The 6,000-nt window shown below is 43.7% G+C and overlaps 1 protein-coding gene across 1 annotated transcript in view; it reads right to left on the reverse strand.

The window, feature by feature from the left end:
* Positions 1 to 5,630, reverse strand: part of LOC149067939 (uncharacterized) — a 176,545-nt gene extending 170,915 nt beyond the window's left edge. The window contains exon 1 of the mRNA XM_089252392.1: positions 5,539 to 5,630. The gene's annotated coding sequence lies outside the window, so the exon portion shown is untranslated. The remainder of the gene's footprint in view (positions 1 to 5,538) is intronic.
* Between the last annotated feature and the right edge of the window lie 370 nt (positions 5,631 to 6,000).

Here is a 6,000-nt window from a genome sequence, read left to right on the forward strand (position 1 = left end):
AAAGAGGGAATGTCGCCTGATGTTCCATGTCTCCGAGGGCTTTGTAAAAGTTTCCTGGAGTGCCACGCAAACAGGATGATAACGATTGATCAAATCCTTGAGATCTTCGTAATTGGATCTAAGACCACGAATGTTCCATTGAATTATGTTGGCCATAAATTAGGTAGAAGTAGACGGTTCGAGGTCTTTAAATTTATTCCGGTCTAGTTTCCGGCGAGTACCACCAGATTCTGATAGATTATCAAGATCCATGTCACCAATTGACTTGTCATCAATTAGTGACACATTCTTGAGGGTGGGACATTTTATTGCTCTCTGTATTGCTTTTCTTGAATATCCGGTCTTTTTAGATTTATTTCCAGAATTAATCTTGGGTTTAGTAACAGTAGGTTTTTTGAATGTGTGCACTGTTGCTTTTCCTGCCTCTTCTTCGGAGGTAGTGGACTCCCTCCGTAATCCAGCAGAGCAACAGCAGCCACAACTATTACACGGTTGGTTAGATGATGATGTTTGAGTTGATGTATCAGCTATTGGTTCAGTCTGAGTTGTTACGGATGCTTTGGTGACATTGTTAGTCATATTAGCTGATGATGGATTTGTTACCATATTAGAATATGATCTATTACCTATTGGAGTTTGGTTAGAGGTTATGCTTCGATATATGAGATGTTATTGAGGACCTTGATCTTCTGGATCTCTTTTTCTTCATTCCATTTCGGACACTTTCTGTCAAATGCGGGGTGGTCGCCACCGCAATTGACGCACTTGAATGGTGAATTAGTGCAGTTGTCCGAAATGTGGTCCTTCTCACCGCATTTTGCGCAGGTGGGTTGGCTGCGGCACGCCGTTCGTGAGTGACCGTATTTTTGGCAGTTAAAGCATCGAACAGGGTTAGGAATGTATGGCCGGATTTTGAGGTTATAATAACCTATTTTGATATCTTTCGGCAATGTTGGTGATGAGAATGTGAGAATTATGTTTCGTGTGGGAGCTGGATTGCCATCTTTGCGGCTCATAATATGTTTGGCAGATGTTACGCCTTGAGACGCCAGCTCTTGTGTTAGTTCTTCTTCATCCATGTTAATTAAGTTATTATCTGAAATGACACCACGTGAATAATTCAACGTGGGATGGATTTTGACTGTTATTGGAATGTCTCCGAGAGATGTGAGCTTTTGAATGAGTTCGGCTTGTTTGGATGTGTTAGTTTCGATGAGGTGGTCTCCTGAACGAAGGGCCTTCACCGATTTTAAGGTACCAACTGTGCCAGGTGATACTTTGGCCAGCGGTTTTTCAGCATCGGAAGAGTGCAGAAAGAAAAATGAGACAGTTGATGAATTTGAAGCAGTTACAGTGACATGTGTTTGGTTTGAAGCAGTTCTTTGACGTTTTGGTGCATTTTGATTTTTTCCCATATTTGAATGGGTATTGTTCCACTCCCACCCACCATGCCCACCATGGAGCCCTACGAGGGGACGCGCACACGTAACCGGTGAAAGTTAGTAGCAACGTCAGGTTAGGTGGGAGCTATACACCACCAAAGCAGGCGAGCAGACGCGTTCAAGATCCAAGATCGTCGTGAAGCAGCACCAACAAACCTCAACGACGTCCGGCATACCCGGCCCCTCTACCTGCCCAGTAGACACCCCTTCAGCCACCGAGGCGACCACAGCCGATTGACCTGGACGGGGCTAATCCAAGCCTCCCGTTTCGGCTGAATCCGAGGCCAAAGCTAGCGCATCAGGCTAACCAGGATCCCCATCTCCAGCCTTACGGGTCTCCACGCACGGCAAACACGCAGGTAGACAGCGTCCCAGACAGAGCATACGCTAGAAGCAACGCCCCGTCTGGGAGGACCCCTCCCCGCCTAAGCGGGGTCCACAATGAGGGGTTGGACACAAGACATAACAAGACGCAAGACAAGTACTGTAAGTTGTGTAGAAAAAACATGTAATCTTGGCTATTGAAAGTGAAGGATATGAGCACAAATAAGCGATGACAATGACGTGTGATAGATTTAGCATTACCCAGGGTGCACCACGAGGAGGCCTATCACATTACACCCCGACTTGGTTGAATGGGTGCAGACGTGGCCCCCGCTCTGTTCCTTGTGGGATATAAGCAGGCTACTTTGCGGCTGGGCCATGCTGGAAAGGGCTTGAGTTATGAAGAGAGACATTTTTTGAATATGTTTACATTGGATGAACGCAGGTGTCGAGAAGATATGATCGAAGTGTTCAAAATTTTCGATGGGATGGATAGGATGGACCATGAACTTTTAGTACACCGCCAATCGACTGCTTTTACAAGGGGACACCAGTATTGATTGGTAAGGGGCAATGCAAGGTTATGGTGTCGCAGGGGGAATTTTTCTCTAATAGGGTTGTTAATAAATGGAATAGCTTACCCGCGGGGTAGTAAATTGTAACACAATTGACACGTTTAAAAAGAAATACGATAAACATGTTGGGGTAAATCGAGAAGCTATCCATTCTTAGAATAAGACAACCATAAGTATTCTTTATGGGCATTGTATAATATTTTATCATGTGTATATATTGTTTATAATTTTTGTTAATTGCATTTTTAATTGGGGTGCTGTATTTTTGAAATATATGAAATCCATATTTATTATGGGCATCCTTTTCTCAGCCACCTCGTTGGGCATTTTGCTTGTTGTGGCGTTGTATTTGTTTGTAAGGTACTGATAAAAGGATGTACTTCTTTCGTAAGGGAGTGCCATGTTGAGCAATGTGTGGGGTCAAAATAACCCCATTATGCCAGTTCAGGGTCAAGTTGAAAACATTAAAAGTATGTGGCAATTGAGTGTTGTGAGCTATGCAAATTTCCTTACATGTTGTTTCTAAGTACGTTCTTTTATACCAGATGTCCAGGAAATGCTGTGAGGGAGGGCAAGAAGACGGATCTGTCATCGCCAGTGGCGGATTACGCACAGGCGCATGAGGCCTCGGCAGAGCGGGGGGCCTCCAAATTCATCCTACACATGAATTTACATGCGCATCAACAAATCTCTTGAACTAAGTACAGTATCTGCTCTCCCTTTTTTTTTTTAACCGCAATTTTTTTTTTTATGTATACTGTACGTATAAGAGTTATGGAAGAAAAACGGGAACTGAAAGAAAAGAACAATTTACAAGACGCAGCTCTCAAGGGCCAGTTCTTCCCCGACAAAGAAAGAAGAGACATTGTAAAGCGATCATTCTGAGGGTCATTTTCAAACAGTATTTCCCTAAGGGCACAAGCAGGAGGAGGGGTGAGAACAGCAGGTCCTAATGTCTGTCCGAAATGAAAATTGGAGTAGATGTCTCATTCCACAGTATTAAATGCTTTTAAGGGCGCCGATAAAACGACAGCTTTGGTGTAAGCTTTTGTATACAGTATAATGGATGACAAGATTGGATTGGATTGGATTTTGAATTTTTTGGCGCAAGGACCAATTTGGCCAAACTGCGCCAAAACATGACACAAAAATAAGAAAAATGTCCTTTTGTCGTGTCAAAAAACTAAAACATATAAAAAGGAAAACAAACGTAAAAAAATGACATGAATTGTAAAACTATAATTTGTTATAAAAACCAATGGCTTTGATGAATTTAAAAATGCGAGATGCATCGCAATGGTCAGATAAAATGGCAATGGTAAATGGACTTTGACAATGAGGGCACTGCGGTTGACTCTCTCGTAGTAAAAGATACGATTGTGTGATGCGACTGTGTCCTATGCGTAACCGGGCAAGCAGAACTTCCTCCTTTCGGTTGGTCCTGCAGCTCGAACGCCAGTGGCCAAGTGTGGGCTTGATGGCATGAAGTTTATTATTAGTTTGATTGTTCCAATGATCCTGCCAGCGGCGATGCATCACTTCCCGGAGGATTGAGAAGTGGTCACTGGCAGGTACCAAAAGGTTATTGTCAATGTTAGTTGTTGTTCGAGCTGCGTTGTCTGCTTTTTCGTTGCCCGGTATTCCTACATGACTTGGTACCCAGTAAAATTTTACTGTGGTACCGTGATGAATAAGGTGATGTAGTTCATGAAAAATGGCATGAATGAATGGATGAGTGTGAAAAGTGAAGGAACACAGTGCTTGCAATGCGCTGAGAGAGTCGCTATAAATGATGCATCGTCGGTGGCGTTTCCGTCGTATATGACGTAGAGCCTGAAGGATTGCGTACAGTTCTGCCGAATAAATAGAGAATGTGTCGTGAAGTTTGAAAGATGTCTCCTCACAGCAGATGTAGGCACAACCGACATGCCCAGGGCTCTTGGAGCCATCGGTATATATGGCGAAGTACCTGTTGTACATACCCCTGTGCCTGAAGAATATCTGTCGATATATAACATCTGCTGTGGTGGCTCTAGAGTATAACGATAATGAAAGAGAGACATCTGGCAGAGACTGCTCCCATGGTGCCAGTTGCAAAGCAACTGGGGGCCACACGACTGATGTCTATTTGTTTTTCTTCTACAAGTGCCCTCATACGAAGACCGTACGATGGAACACATGAAGGTCGAGCAGCAAAAAGTCTATGAAATGACGGATTGAAAATGACACGATGAAGTGGATGACCTGGTAAAGACTTCATTTTGATATGATATTTCAAAGAAAGTTGTTGGCGTCTTGATGTCAGTGATGGCTCGTTGCATTCGACATAGAGGCTTTCCATGGGAGAAGTTCGGAAAGCTCCAGAGGAAATGCGGAGAGCGAGATGATGAATTGGGTCGAGCACACTCAGATAACTCCGAGGTGCTGACCCGTATACAATGGAACCATAGTCGAGCTTTGATCTTATTAGAGCTTTATATAAGTGGAGGAGCGACTTACGGTCTGCTCCCCATGATGTAGACGAGATGACCTTCAAGAGGTTCATCGTCTTCATGCAACGAGCTCTCAACTGTGAAATATGAGGTTTAAATGTAAGTTTCTTGTCAAATGTAATGCCGAGGAATTTTGTATTCTCTACAATAGGTATTTGACTATTATTTAAAAATAATTGTGGGTCATCATGAAGCTCACGACGCCGGCAAAAATGCACAGCGACGGTTTTGTCTGCGGAGAAAGAGAAGCCGTTATTATGAGCCCACTTGCTGATCTTGTTGAGTGCGGTTTGTAATTGTCTCTCGGTTGACCTCATATTCACTGATTGATATGATATCAACAGATCATCCACGTATAGTGCGCCAGTGACTGACAACGGGAGTTGGTTCAACACCCCGTTGAGTCTTAAAATAAAAAGTGTTACACTTAAAATGCTACCTTGAGGTACACCTTGTTCTTGGATTTGGGGAGCTGATAATGTACTTCCGATCCGTACCTGGAAGATGCGTCGAGCGAGAAAGTTCTTAATGAAAATAGGCAAGTTGCCCCGCAAGCCGCAATTATAGAGGTCGGAAAGAATTCCGTGCCTCCAAGTACGGTCGTAGGCCTTTTCTATGTCGAAAAATATGGCTAGCATATGCTCCCTCTTTACGAATGCTTGTCTTATTGATGTCTCAAGGCGTAACAAATTGCATGTTGTGGACCTGAACCGTCTAAAGCCGCTTTGATGTTTAGATAAAATATTGTTAACCTCAAGGTAGTGCATAAGGCGATAGTTGACCATGCGTTCCATGAGCTTACATAAACAACTGGTCAAAGCAATAGGTCTGTAACTGTTCGGTTGTTGAGGATTTTTGCCAGGCTTCGGGAATGCAAGAACTATGGCTGCTCGCCAGGTGTCAGGAAATGAATGACTGAGCCAGATCCGATTAAATAAAATGAGTAAATGTGACAGTGATTCTGGTGAGAGATGCCGAATCATGGAATAATGAATAGCATCGGGCCCTACAGCTGAGTCAGGACTTCGCTGCAAGGCCGTCGTCAGTTCATGAAGGGTGAACAATGAATTGTACCCCTCCGGTGTAAAAGGCCGGAAGGTGTACGATGTACGTTCGGCTGATGATTTAATGGGATGAAACGATGGGGGATAGTTCGCATCACTGGAG

Source organism: Pholcus phalangioides, unplaced genomic scaffold, assembly GCF_987345545.1.
Source record: "Pholcus phalangioides strain wild (caught in Gottingen) unplaced genomic scaffold, Ppha-v1.0 ptg000028l_1, whole genome shotgun sequence".
Lineage (NCBI taxonomy): Eukaryota > Metazoa > Arthropoda > Arachnida > Araneae > Pholcidae > Pholcus > Pholcus phalangioides.